Source organism: Pseudorca crassidens, chromosome 3, assembly GCF_039906515.1.
Source record: "Pseudorca crassidens isolate mPseCra1 chromosome 3, mPseCra1.hap1, whole genome shotgun sequence".
Taxonomy (NCBI): domain Eukaryota; kingdom Metazoa; phylum Chordata; class Mammalia; order Artiodactyla; family Delphinidae; genus Pseudorca; species Pseudorca crassidens.
In genome coordinates, this window is record NC_090298.1 from 127,400,698 (window position 1) to 127,415,354 (window position 14,657).

General features: G+C 45.7%; 1 protein-coding gene across 3 annotated transcripts in view; it reads right to left on the minus strand.

Moving 5' to 3' along the window:
• SLC36A2 (solute carrier family 36 member 2) overlaps window positions 1–14,657 on the minus strand; it is a 114,907-nt gene that overhangs the window by 87,941 nt on the left and 12,309 nt on the right. For all 3 annotated transcript variants that reach the window (XM_067732325.1, XM_067732327.1, XM_067732326.1), the window contains exon 2: window positions 12,802–12,947. The gene's annotated coding sequence lies outside the window, so the exon portion shown is untranslated. The remainder of the gene's footprint in view (window positions 1–12,801; window positions 12,948–14,657) is intronic.

The following is a 14,657-nucleotide window of genomic DNA, read 5'->3' on the forward strand; positions in this document are numbered from 1 at the left end:
GATGTTGGAAATGGAAGCAGGCTTTTCAGTGCTTTTGTGGCAATCTCAGGATATTCCGCCTTGACCTTAATACAGAATGTATGGAGATTTGAAGTTGTCTCAAACATGCTTTTAAGGTCACCGTCATTTGCGATCTCAAGCAGTTGATCCTCTTCTAGCACGGACAAAGTTGATTCACCTGGCTTATTCACAAATGGGTCTCAGATGCCTTCCTTCCCATTTCGGGGGTCTTCTGTGGTTGGGAAATTATGCTTAAACTCTTTTGAAAGCTGAGATAGGTGATCATGCACCAGCTGGGAGAAAGAAGGCCCTGGCTCAGCCTCTTTCAAAATCTCTGCTAATGTTTGAAACATGTCAAAAATCCCAACGTTCACTTGTCGCCCCCCACCCCCAATTCCAGTTTGGCTTTGAATGCAGCCACTTTATCTGCCGACTTCAGCACAGTTGTCGTTCTCCCCTGAAGTGACAGATTGAGTTCGTCGAGCAGGTTGAATATGTCACACCAGTAAGGAAGTTTTGTGACCCATTCTGTGTCACTGAAATGTGCTGCCAGTGGTGGCTGTTTTTCTAAAAGAAATCTCTGGAGCAGCTCTTGTAACTCAAAAATTCTAGGCAGAGATCTACCTTCAGAAGCCATCTCACTTCTGTGTATAAGAGAAGACGTGTGTGTGTGTGTGCTCTGTGTCCATCTCCTCACAGAGCTGCGCAAACAGATGTGAGTTAAGGGCATGTACTTTAATGTGACTGATAATTTTAATCACATCCTCCAAAACGTTGTTAAGTTCAGGTGACATTTTTTGGCTAGCCAGCACTTCTCTATGGATGACACAGTGCATAGACTCAATTCAGAAGCGACCTCTTTGACCCGAGTAGTGAAACCAGAAAGCCATCCAGTCATGGCAGCTGCTGCATCCGTGCATGTACCGACACAAAATGACCAATTCAGTTTTCCTGACATGTAATCATTCAAAGACTCGAATAGTTTTGCAGCTGTGGTGTTGACTGGCAACAAAAGTGCACATAACATATCCTCAAGAACATCCTCCTGAAAAATATATTGCACAAAAACAAGCATTGTTGTCTTGTTGTCAACATCGGTAGACTCGTCAACCTGGATTGCATACCATGGTGACTCATTAATCCTCTCTAACAATTGTGCCTCAGTATCCTCTGCTATTTCATCGTCTAGTTACGCCGAAAGAGGAACACGTGCCACCTTTTGAACTGCAGCCTCTCCTAAATTTTCACGACAAATGTCCTTAGCAGCAGGCAGGATCAACTCTTCACCAACAGTAAAGGGCTTCTTAGCTTTAGCAATGCGGTTAGCCACTAAGAATGATGCTCTCAGTGCAGACACATTTGATGAAGTGGTGGTCTTCAATAATTGCTTCTGTTCTTCGTGTTCACATGTTTTTCTTTTGAAAAACTCCAAAGACTTGTCTTTTAATGCAGGGTGCTTGGTCTCCATGTGGTGAAGCAGTTTTGAAGTTTTCATGGCTTTGCTGGATAGCCAGTTGCCACATATTATACAAAGCGGTCTTGGAGAATGTGAATCACCTGTTGCAATGAACCTGTAATTTAAGTAGGACTCTTGGTATTTTCTTTTAAATGCAGCTTTCTTTTTGTTGGAGGTCTTAGAGTCTTCTGCTGTCTCATCATTGGGTCTTTCCCCCTTTTCAAAGAAGCTCCCCAGCGACATTTGTTTTTCACTCATTTTGGCTAGGGTTAGTTTGTGGACTTACCAAAACTGTGACTGAGACAAGTGTGCCTTGTGGGAAAGAGGCGTGGATGAAAGTGGTAAAGAAAATAATGGGCAGGCCACACCGAGCTAAAATAAGTGTCAGACTCTGACTTAAAGCCTGCCATCAGATGCAGCTGTACAACTGAAGTACTTCAACTCACTTGCCACCAGATGCAGCTTAATTGTCACTTGCCACTCACCGGTTTTGATATGAGTCTGCAAGCAATTGATTTACTATGGTCTCTATGCAGTCGAACCTCTCTGCTAATGATAATCTGTATTTGCAGCCGCTGCCAGCGCTAGCATCACCACCTCAGCTCCACTGAAGATCATCAGGCATTAGATTCTCATATGGAGCGCGCAACCTAGATCCCTCACATGCACAGTTCACAGCAGGGTTCGCGCTGCTCTGAGAATCTAATGCTGCCGTTGATCTGACAGGAGGCGGAGCTCAGGTGGTAATGCGAGTGATGGGGAGCAGCTGTAAAAACAGAAGAAGCTTCGCTCGCTCACCCACCACTCACCTCCTGCTGTGTGGCCTGGTTCCTAACAGGCCACGGACCGGTACCTGTCCGTGGCCCGGGGGTTGGGGACCCCTGGTGTAGATATTTGGAGAGAGAGTGGAGGAGGAAGGACACTGCATGTGAGAAGAACAGCAGAAGTAAAGGCTCAGTGGTGGGAAAGAGGAGATATATGTGGGAGCACTAGAGAACTCACGTTTTGGAGCATTGGACACATACAGAAGAGAAGTGGAAAATCAGGCTGGATGCTAGGTGGGGGCCAGGTCGCCCAAAGCCTTATGAGCCAGATTAGAATATATCCTGTGCAGTAGGGAGACCTTGAAGATTCTCAAGTAGAAAAGGTATGCTCGGGTTTTATCTGTTGCTGCTTTGAGAAAAGGACTGAATTGTTTAGGCTTTCACTAACTTGGTTGATTGGGAGGGAGCTGCTGGAAGCTCAAGCTGGCATATCTCCTGCCATCTTGCAATTCTGCTCCAGGGCTTTGCCCTACCTGTTTACAGTTATCTACCACAAACATGAGGAACACAAAGAAGAATCCCAGCTAGTCCACAAGCAGGAGGAAGAACATGATTGCATGTGGGTGTTGGGAGGAGAAGATTATTGGTTATAAAAAGAAGAGAGGCAGAGAGAATATGGGGCCACCCACTGTGCTGGAGTTATTTCCCTCTGCCTCACCTGTCTTGCCTGGGTACCCTTGCTACCCACAGCCTTAGGTAGGAAGCCTTGTGGCAGCCTCAGACCTCTTGCTGCTCAAGAAGAGGCAGGGATGCCCTGGCAGGCTCTTTTTACATGTGTCCAGGTATGTTCCCAGGCAAAATCTCTGTGTCCAGGTAGTTATGGAGCCGAGGGCCTGCCTTGGCCTCCCTATCCCATTATCTGCTGCCCAGTCTCATCTGCTTGGAGAAGGAAGGCTCTGACCCCTGAAAATTCTGACTTGACTTGGACACTGAACACTCTGCTCAGTGTTAGGCCATCTCTTGCCGCATGGAATGAATCTGTTTCTTTTGGCTCACCCATCTATGATCCATGCAGCAGCTATAGATATCTTTTAAAAATTATTGATTATGGGGGCTTCCCTGGTGGCGCAGTGGTTGAGAGTCCGCCTGCCGATGCAGGGGACATGGGTTCGTGCCCCGGTCTCGGAAGATCCCACATGCCGCGGAGCGGCTGGGCCCGTGAGCCATGGCCGCTGAGCCTGCGCGTCTGGAGCCTGTGCTCCGTAACGGGAGAGGCCACAACAGTGAGAGGCCCGCGTACGGAAAAAAAATAAAATTATTGATTATGTCATGCCCTTCCTCTGCTTACGACCCTTACGGAGCTTTCCTCTACTCTTGGAATAACATTCTAGCACATGATCGGCTCCGGCCTCCCTTTCCCTTCTTCCCTTCTACATCTCTTCCTCCTCACTCAGATGCGTCACCAGCTTCTGGAGGACTCTCAGCTCTTCCCATTCCACCGCCTTTTGCTGATACCATTCCCACGCCTCTTCATTTGGTCAGCTCTTGTCCTTCATATCTTGGCTTAAACTTCACATCCTCAGACAGGTTTTCCCCATCCCCCTGTAGCTCTTATCCTAATTCATGATTATACATTTACTTCTTTTCTTATTTATTTTCCGTCTCTGCCGCTAGGTCATGAAACTCCATCAAGGTAGGGATCATACCTGTTTCATTTATCCTTATCTCCCTAACAGCTAGCATGGCGCCTGATCTATAGTGAGTACTCGATTGACACTTGTTCAGTAAATGGATGAATGAACTAATGAGTGAACGAGATGCTGGTTTCTCAGTGGATGCACTGATCTTCTCGGAAGTACACACAGGACCCGTCTGACTTTGAGTCGCTGCATGCTGTTCAGGGTCATGAGCCATCTTATACTGCCCTTGGGCCTCCTTAGCCTGGCCCCTCTGCCTTTTGTGCTTACCTGCAACTTCTAGCTTCTTGGTCCTGGCTGCTGAAGCCAGTGGAGCTGAAGGGCCTCCATCGCCCACATCCTATGCTTTGTTCCTATCCTGCCTTGGCCCTTGGCTCTTTCTGTGTAGGCTGGTCCACAATTAACAGAGTCAGTAAGGGTGAGTAAAGATGTTTGCAGAGCACCTCAGATCACACGGCTGATCCAAGACCTGACCTCACGTCTCCTGGCTCCACAACAGTGATTTTCCTATTACACCCTGCTGCTTCCCGGACACCACAAAAATTGCTGGTCTTTGTGCTAGCAATGAAGATTATCATACACGCTACCCCTTACTACAACAGTTTTTACCAGGAGTGCAGGGGTTCATACTCCCACGGGCACATCAGAATTTCAAGGAAATGAGAAGTAATGTGACTTTTTCCCCATTTAGTTAAAAAATATAGTGGTGATGAATGATTATTATACAACGGTCAAATGGTACAGAAGTATATACGTAAAAAAGGAACATCTGTATTCATACCCCTCTCCCCACTTCATCCCAATCTAATTCTCCTTCCCACTTCTTTCCTCAAAAGTAACTACTTTTAACAGTGTAGTGTGATTAAGTCCAGGTCTTTTAAATATATTTATAAATATTATGTATAAATAATTTATATACATATATATTAAATAGGTTATTTTTTTAAATCCTGTAGAGTTTTAAACACATATTCAATATTATTTTAAAAATTGTGTGTGTTGGGACTTCCCTGGTCGTCCAGTGGTTAAAAAATCACCTTCCAATGCAGGGGAAGTGGGTTCGATCCCTGATCAGGGAACTAAGATCCCACATACTGTGGGGCAACTAAGCCCACGTGCTCTGGAGCCCATGCGCCACAACTAGAGAGAGGCCCGCACGCCACAACGAAGAGCCCTCTTGCCGCAAGTAAGACCCAATGCAGCCAAATAAATATTTAAAAAATAAATAAATTAAATAAAACTGTGTGTGTTGAAAGTGAAAAAAGGACACTACTTTTGTGATGGAACAAATTCTTGGCTGATGGAGCACAGTCAAGAGGCCTTGTTCTGGTATGTGTATAAAGAGATGGCAGGAGAACCAGCAGAACCTGGGGCTAGAACTAAAGCAAAGGAAGTCTCCTTTGTGAGATGGCTCGGAGGCTCTCACCAGCAGCAAAAGCGGTAGGCACAGTTCATTAGGACACCCTTGTGGTGCAAGGCCACAGCCTATCACCTACAGTCTGACAGGACCGAGATGGAGATGACGATGTGGGCAGAAGGAAGGGAGTTGAGTAGGTATGTTAGGATGAAAAACAGGACAAAAATGGATTTGTGAAGACAATGAGAAGACAAGCCATAGACTAAGAGAAAATACTCGCAAAAGCATATCTGAAAAAGGACTGTTATCTCTCTTAAAACTCAACAATAAGAAAATGAACAACCCGATTAAAAAATGGGCAAAAGACCTGAACAGACCTTTCATCAAAAGAAGTGTACAGAAAGCAAAAAAAGCATAAAAATGTTTCACTTCATATGTCATCAGGGAAATGCAAGTTACAACAACATGGAGATATCACTACACACCTATTAGAATGGCCAAACTCCACAACACTGACAACATAAAATGCTGGTGAGAATGTGGAGTGACGGGAACACTCACACTGCTGGTGGGAATGCACAATGGTATGAAACAGCCACTTCGGAAAACTGTTTGGTGGTTTCTCACAATACTAAACGGATCCTTACCGTATGATTCAGCAATTGCATTCCTTGGTATCTTCTCAAATGAACTGAAAACTTTTGGCAACACAAAGACCTTACACGAATGTTTATAGCAGGTTTATTCATAAATGCCAAAACTTAGAAGCAACCACGACGTCCTTCAGTAGGTGGACAGATAAACTGTGGTATATTCAGACAGTGCAGTATTATTCAGCAGTAAAAAAAAAAAAAACAGCTATCAAGCCATAAAAAGACATGGAGGGCTTCCCTGGTGGCGCAGTGGTTAAGAGTCGGCCTGCCAATGCAGGGGACACGGGTTCGAGCCCTGGTTCGGGAAGATCCCATATGCCGCGGAGCAACTAAGCCCATGATCCACAACTACTGAGCCTGCGCTCTAGAGCCCGGGAGCCACAACTGCTGAGTCCGCGTGCCACAACTACTGAAACCTGTGTGCCTAGAATCTGGGCTCTGCAACAAGAGAAGCCACCACAATGAGAAGCCTGCACACCACAACAAAGAGTAGCCCCCGCTCGCCACAACTAGAGAAAGCCTGCGTGCAGCAACGAAGACCCAATTCCACCAAAAATAAATAAAATAAATAAATAAATAAAAAAGAAACAAAGTCTATTAAAGAAAACCCCAAAACCTCCAAATATTTAAGACATGTAGACAGGGGTACTAAGAACTCTAGTTTGATATTAATGATGTAAGTATATGACTAGTCTCACATGGACAGACAACAAGGTACTACAGAGAGTAGGCTGGAGCAGTAAGTAGCCAAAAGGAAAAGAGAAACAGGATAAAGAAAGGGCACCAAGCCCTCCTATCAGGGGCTCCATCAACACACTAGAGACTAGTAGTATACTAGCTGGCTATATATATTTGTGCTCCTGATACCTGCAAATAAAAAGATGCTAACCATTGTTTTAAAAAAAAAGAATTTGTAACTGCCCTTCTCCCCCATCCAGTGGGGCGTGTGAGGCACAGGAGCTCCCTGTGCTGGGAGCTCAGTGCCCAGTTTTCACCCTGGCATTGCCTCTGGTTTGCTGTGCAACCTGGGACAAGTCCCTTTCGCTCTCTAGGTCCATTTTCTCTTTGTGTAAAGTGGGCTTGCAATTCTCAAGGGTCTCTTATTTCTTAAGGTTTTATGCATTATTTCCTGGGAGCAGAACCTTTTGAACTTTTCCTAAGATAAGGGTAATTAATTAGAGTAACCATTGATAAGGGTAATTAATTAGACTAACCATTTACTAAGTATTATTGTCTCACTTAATCTAGAGAACAACTCTCTACTATTAGCCCTGTTTTACAGATGGGGCAACTGAGGCTTAGGGAAATTGACCAATGCCACAAGGCTGATCAGTGGTGGCATCAGGATTCGAAGAAGGTAGACTCCTCTGCCCTCCCTCTCCACCACTCTGCAGGAAGAGCCTCTAGGTTCTGTGGCCTGGGAGAGGAGAACAGAGAATATAAAATAAAAGCACTTTATGTAAGACAGGAAATGGGTCTGACCTTGGACACTCTCCCAGTTACCTCTAACATCACAGAGAACAATGGCAGAGCCCCGAGGGCACAGCAAACTTCAGAGGATGGAGGGTGTGGAGGTTTCAACATCACTGGTGAAGGAAAGGCAGACTCTAGGGGCTGAACTCTGGAGATAAGAATGCATTTAGGGGAAGATAATAGGGACTTATAAAACAAGGGAAAAATTAAAGGGTTATCACTCCACTAGACTGTTCAGAAAATTTACAACTTTTCTTCTTTTTGTGAATCACAAATTTCTTTTTCCTTGAGATAAAGAATTGATCCTCTCAGAGAAAAAGCAAACATTAATCATTAAACTTTGCCTACAATTTCATGACGTTTATCAAATTCCTAAGAAGACCCATGGCCTAGGGAGACTCCTAAGAATCATTAACCAATAATTATGTTAAAAGTAATAGTGGGGCTTCCCTGGTGGCGCAGTGGTTGAGAGTCCGCCTGCTGATGCAGGGGACATGGGTTCGTGCCCCGGTCCGGGAAGATTCCACATGCCGCGGAGCGGCTAGGCCCGTGAGCCATGGCCGCTGAGCCTGTGTGTCCGGAGCCTGTGCTCCGCAACAGGAGAGGCCACGACAGTGAGAGGCCTGCGTACAGCAAAAAAAAAAAAAAAAAAAAGTAATAGTGGAAACCAACCATTTAAGTGTCAAGTACTCTAACATTTACAAAATAACTTTGCATACATTACTTAATCTTTCCAATAAGTAGGCTGTTAATCCCCACCCCACCCCACCCCCTTTATTTTTTTGGCCACACTGAGCACAGCATGTGGGATCTTAGTGGGATCTTAGCTCCTCGACTGATAGGGATAGAGTAGGATAGTACTCTATCTTACTCTATCCATCACAGGTAGTTGTAGAAGTCCCAGCAGGGGATTATAGATAGAGAGGGAAACCTAGGGAACTTTGGGAGACCACTGTAAGTTAATGATCGCTCAAGAACTATGGGGAACGTCGTGGAAAGAAGCAGCCTTGTTTAACTATAAAGCCATAAATCAAAGCATGAGATATGCCCAGGTTATTAAGTGAAAGAAAAAAATGAGGCCTGCATTCTGCTGGTGGAGTTCAGCAAGACAGGGATCCTTAGGACCAAGGACAGGAATTTAAGGGAAAGGTGACATCCCAAAGTAGGAGACCCTCATTATACAGAAACCTGAGACTATTCAACATATTTTAGTATATGTTACCACCCTGCTGCAGATTTGAGTAAGCAGTATGACAGTGCTAGTGTGACCTCATAGGGTCAAACACTCTCCTGCCTGATACAAAGGAGGAGCCAGTGATGTAAGCCTGATGTCTACTCGAAGAATGAGGAAGGTGGTCTTTCCCCCTCCCCCACTTTCCTTTGACTATAAAAATGTAGCCTGCTTAATCCTTGGGGCAGAGCCCCCTCACCTGCCAGCTTGTATCCCTCATAAGCATCCTATATTAATAAATCTACTTCTTGCCTATCACTTTGCCTCTCGCTGAATTCCTTCTGCGCTGAGACACAAAGAACCTGAGCCTCAGTTAAGTCCAGACACAGGTGAGTGACTCTAATTAAAAGACTGGGTTCAAGTCCCAGTCTGGGTTTAGGTTGGGTTTGAGTGCCAGCACGTGGGTTCAAGTCCCAATCAGCGGTGCACAGTTTCACAACCAGGGATCAAATCCGTGCTCCCTGCAGTGGAAGCGTACAGTCTTAACCACTGGACTGCCAGGGAAGTCCCACAATACCCATTTTTATAGGTGAGAAAACTGAGACTCAAAAGAGCCAGGGAACGGGTGACTGTACTTGGGCAGGTTTCTTTTAGGAGGGCCACATACGCTTATACCCCTTTGTACAGTATTAAATTCACTTCTACCTTTACTTTTTTAAAGAACAAGATTGTGCCCATCAGTGTGTAATAGATATGGCTCATTCTTCATTGTTTTTACAACTGTGTAGTATTTTGTTAGAGGCTGCATCATGGGTTATTTAACCAGTCCCCTATTGGTGAGTATTTTGGCTCTTTCCTGAGCTGAAACGGGTAATTATGCACATATGACTTCCTACATATATGAGAATTTGCCTGTTAGATACATTCTCAGAAGTGGGTTTAGTAGGTCAAGGGCATGTACTTTTAAAGTTTTCACAGTAACAAATTATCCTCCAAGGGGTACCACTCATTTGCTTTCCACAAGCCGAGGGTGAGAGGGACTGTTTCTGTCTATCCCAGCAAGCGCTGGGTGCCACACTTCTCACCCTGGATCGGTCTCTGAAGAGTGCAAGTGGCAGCTCCTTGTGGGGCTGCACTCCTGGACTCGGTTCCTATTCCTCACTTTATCAAAGTTTTTGTACGACTGGAACCTGTCTGAAGGTGAGAGTTAAGACGTCAGGGCCCAGGAAACTATGTCTTGGAGAAGCGCTTGAAAGGACTCTGTGGAAATTAGGACAGCCAGACTCATGCCCTGCCCCTCCTTGAAGGGCTGTCATTAAGATAAGGGAGCACAAAGTGCTGTGCATCCAGGTGGGGTGAAGGTCAACAGCAGGTATGGTGCAGCAGCTCTCCTACTAATCTAAGAAAGTCCTCAGGGACATAGAGAATAGACTTGTGGTTGCCAAGGGCGGGGGCGGTGGGAGAGGGCTGGATTGGGAGTTTGGGATTAGCCAATGCAAACTATTATATACAGAATGGATAAACAACAAGGTCCTACTGTATGGCAGAGAACTATATTCAATATCCTGTGATAAACCATAATGGAAAAGAATATGAAAATGAATGGGTATATATATGTATAACTGAGTCAGTTTGCTGTACAGCAGTAATTAACACAACATTGTAATTCAATGATACTTCAATTTAAAAAAAAAAAGCCCTCAGATCTCGCCAACATTCTCCCTAGAAGACTGCTGAGGTAGTGAGCTCCCTGTCAGTAAGGGTATTCAAGCAGAGACCAAGGTATGCAGGACAGGGTTGACTGGTAGTTTCTATTCCCACATCTTTTTGGTGTGTCTTCCTCTATTGCAGAGGCTGGAAAGGGAACAGTTAGTTACATCTCCTATACTCCTGGAAGCTACAGTTCTGTCTATAAAACAGGAAGGTCAAAAGGTGGTAGAGAAAAAAAAAAAAAAAAAGGTGGTGGAGGATATCTGCTGCTTCAGGCTGTTTTCTGCTGTCAGGAGAGGCTGTAGAGAGGAGGCGTTTTTCTATAGAGTCATCCTGGCTTTGTTCTCGAGGTTGTCTAGAGGCATGCCGCGGCAGGCCCCAGGCCCAATCCCTGGGACACAGCAGCAGCCTTGGGTTCCTGACCACAGTGGTTCCAGGGGTCTCCTGCTTCCCTGCCTTCCTGATTATGGGGGAGGTGGTGACTCCCCGGGTGCCACTTCAGAGGCATTGTTCTGAGAATCCTTCCTGTAAGTCCAGTCTACAGCCCCCTCCTCCGACCCTCCTAATGGCTCTGTAAGCCCCTAATTCCCATTATGAAATCTATTTCTGGTATTTTCCTGTGTAAAATACGGTTTCCTACCCTAACCCTGACTGATGGGAGGCAGGGATGTGCAAAACCTACAATGTAGTTTCCTACTCTCAATTTCTATGACTTTTCCACATTGTTCCATGGCAGAAAAAGCAGTACTTGAAATTCGATGTTTTTACTGAGGGACATGTGGCGATGCTGGCAGGAGAAAGGGGTGGCCCAGCTCACCCCTCACTTCCCTGGCTGCATCTCCAGGCCCTGACTTGCCCAAGCAGAGGTGAGTCTGATGTGCCCCATGGCTTCTCAGATCTACTCTCTCTTGTTCCCTTGGCACTGATGCTAAGTCTGGCCCTAATTGTACTCAGGGTTCCAGGACAGGTGGCCTGACCTTAACTTGGGGGTTTTCTGGGGATAAGTGATAAAGAACATTTCCTTCCTCTGCTGCCTTGTGGGCTCTTGAGGAGAAAGCTCCCCATGAAATTGGTTAAGTTGTGACAGAAAATTCACAGGATGCCAGAACCAGACTTAGCCCTGCCCACAATCTGAGGGAGAAATCCCTGTTATAAGCGCTACCCACATTGTGCTTAATACCCATTGTCTCCTTTAACCCTCTCAACAACTCTAAGCAATAGGACTTATTCTCACCATTTTACCTATGGCTCAGAGATGGGGACAGCTTGCCCAAGGTCACACAGCTAACATGGAAGTCACAAAAGCAGGATGGGAATGAGTGTGTTTTTCTGTGATCTTAACTACAGGTTGTCCAGCATCCTAGAAGCCATCTAGTTCAACGTTCTCTCCCCTCCCATAAAATGCTTGAAGGTTTCCTCTTCCTTGTGTGTTACAATCGTTCCAATAGACAGTGGAAAATATGTATTAGATGGAAATTAGCACATTTTGACTAACAATTTTATATTTAGAAGTTTACCTATAGGATATAATAGGGAGTGTTCAAACATGTATGTAAACTCAAGGGTACTCATTACAGCCTTAGTTATACTTGTAAAATTATAAGCAAGCTATTTGTCAAGTCATAATGCTAGGGAAATGAATGATGATACATTTATCCAATTGAATGGTATTCAGTTATACATGGTAATATATATTGAAATTAATTGATATGTAAATCCAGGTTTTTCAAAAGTTAATTTGTCCATCAGTTACTGAGTATCAACTATGTTTGAGGCACTTCACCCATGTCATTCTCTCTGTTATTTCAGTTTTGTGTGCACATCTCTTCCTCCCAGGGCTGCGAGAGCCTTAGAGGCAGGGACGTGAATGATGTCACGTGCTCACTGCTGTAGCCCCACGATGCCCAGGTGCTCAGTAATGTTGAGTAAATGGACCCCTAAAGAGTTATGCTTAGGATTTAAAAATTATCTTTAAGGAGCATTATTTTTTGCCACCAACACAACTTCTCTAAACCTCTCTTTGCCTGTCTGTCAAGATTTAGCTCCTGGAGTTACTGGAAAGAAGAAGGGAAAAGTTCCCATAAAAGTCTCTAGGTGCAAGATCTCAGGCCCAGGAGCCCGTGTCGGGGAGGTAAGGAGACTTATGAGATCCCACTGACCTCCTCCGGGCAGGAGGAGACCTGGTGGAGATGCTGCTAGACGCTCCCTGGGGGCCACCGGAGCATTCCTTGGGCTGCTGAAGGAGGTGCCTCCCACCCCAGGCAGGCAGACACCTCACTCTTGCGCTCAAGCACCGTGTGGGTGAGGGGCTGGGAGTGGTCATGGCTTTGGCAGGGGTTGAGCAAGCACAGGTTTGGCATGCAGGAGCTGCAACGCCCAGCTCTCAGCTGTGTGAGCCGCAGAAGGCTCAGGAGCTTAAATACTGCACTGCCTACCTCGCCTGTTGTGATGCAGGCTCTGCTCCTTGGGAAGAACAAACGGCCAAAAGCATGAATGGATGGAGAGATGGGCTTCTCCTACCCTCAACACGGAGACGCCTCACAGTTGCTCTAAGAGTCTGTTCTTTCTCTTCCTCCTTCCGATGAAGTACCCCCATGCTGGCCACTCCGCTGCGTGCTGGGGATCCACCGGGGCCAGGGTGCAGTCCCTGCCTTCCATGAGCTTAGCTGGAAATTATGAATATCAATCAGGGTTTCCCATACATAAATTAAAAAAATTTCAACTGTGATAAGCGCTCTGAAGGAAAATTTAGCAAGGCTGAGTGTGTGTAATAAAAGCAGTTACTCTGATAAAGGGGATCAGGAAGGTTTTCCTGAGGAAGAGGGAAGTCCCCTGCACAGCAATGTTCTCTTCGCCTTGCTGCTGTAACAACATGTGGCTTCCCCCTGAGGTCACTGCTTCCTCTGCAGGCCTCTAAGAGAGGGCTGCTTTCCTCTCTCCTCTCTAAGACAGCTCCCTTGGAACACGTGGCAGCAGTCCGCAGCACCTCTACTTGTTGCGGCACGCACGGCCCTCAGGGCCGCCCCCTCTTCCACTTAACACCCTCTTTCTCTTTTTTCCCTTTCTTGCCCTCTCTCTCTCCCTCCACCATTTCCCTATGATCATTCTTGATTAGTTCAACCGCATAAAGCAATCACCTGTACTCCAGCCTCTTACGTCCTTGACCACCTTTTCTTTCAGTTTGTCCTCCACACACTGACTCCCACCATCACACCCCAGACCTTGTCATTATCAAAACCTGCACCACTATTCTGAAAAAAGTTTTATTGAAGTATGGTTGATTTACAATGTTGTGTTCCTACACTACTTTCAAAGTCTCTATTTCAAGCATCCCATTCTCTGGGTGCCTCACCAACACCTACTGGTCCATCTCACATCCACTAATTTGCAGACCCTACCAGACCTTTGACCACGTCAGGGCCTCCTGTCCACTGATGCTGCTCTGAGACCCATCCACTGCTCTTCGCCCCCTCATAGCTTCATTCCCCTTTTTACCCAGTGATTGGTCAGTTGTGGAGTCTCCCTGCCATACACTCTCATCTGTCTTGTCCCTCTCCTTGTATTGTATCCACCTTCCAAAGCCACAACACTGACCGGATGCACCTTTGCCTCTACTTTGAGACTACACCCAAGTAGTTGAATGTGGCTAGAGAACAACAGCCGGATTTGCCAACCCGTCACATTTTAAATTTATGAAAACCTCAGGTGGGTCCTAGCACCGCAGGGAAAATCTACTCTTTGTCTTATTTATGTGGTTCTTCCACTCTTCAAGAGGACTATTTCCTACCTCTTCTCTCTATTCAAACCTCCATTACTCTCCCCTTTTCACTGTCAGCCGATGGCATTGTTCTCATTTCATTGAGAAAACAGAAGCAATCAGAAGAGAACTTCCTTATCCTCCAGCCACTAAATCTATCCACTGACCTGTGTCTGAATCCATATACGAGGCTTTTTCTCCCATGAAGGTGGCTGAGCCATCCTCATCCTGTCCTCAGTCCCTTTATCTTGAGCACTGGATCTCATCCCCTTTCCTTCACCTACTCAAGAGTCTTCCTCCTGCAATGATCCTTCCCTCTCTCTTGCACCATCAGCCCTTCCCTTTCTACGGCATCATTCCCATGAACATATAAACATACCATAGTACCTTTAATCTCTCATCTCTCTGCTCCCTTTCATAGCAAAACTCCTTAAAGAGTTGTCTCTATTCACTCTCTCCAATTTCTCACTTTGCATTCTCTTGAATCTACCTCAGCCGACTTTCATCCTTATTATTTAACTGAAACTGCTTTTGCCAGTGGCAACTATGGTTCCTGTTGCCAAATCCAATGGCTAAAACTTAGCCCTCCTCTCAGTTGTCTTGACAGGAGTAGACATTT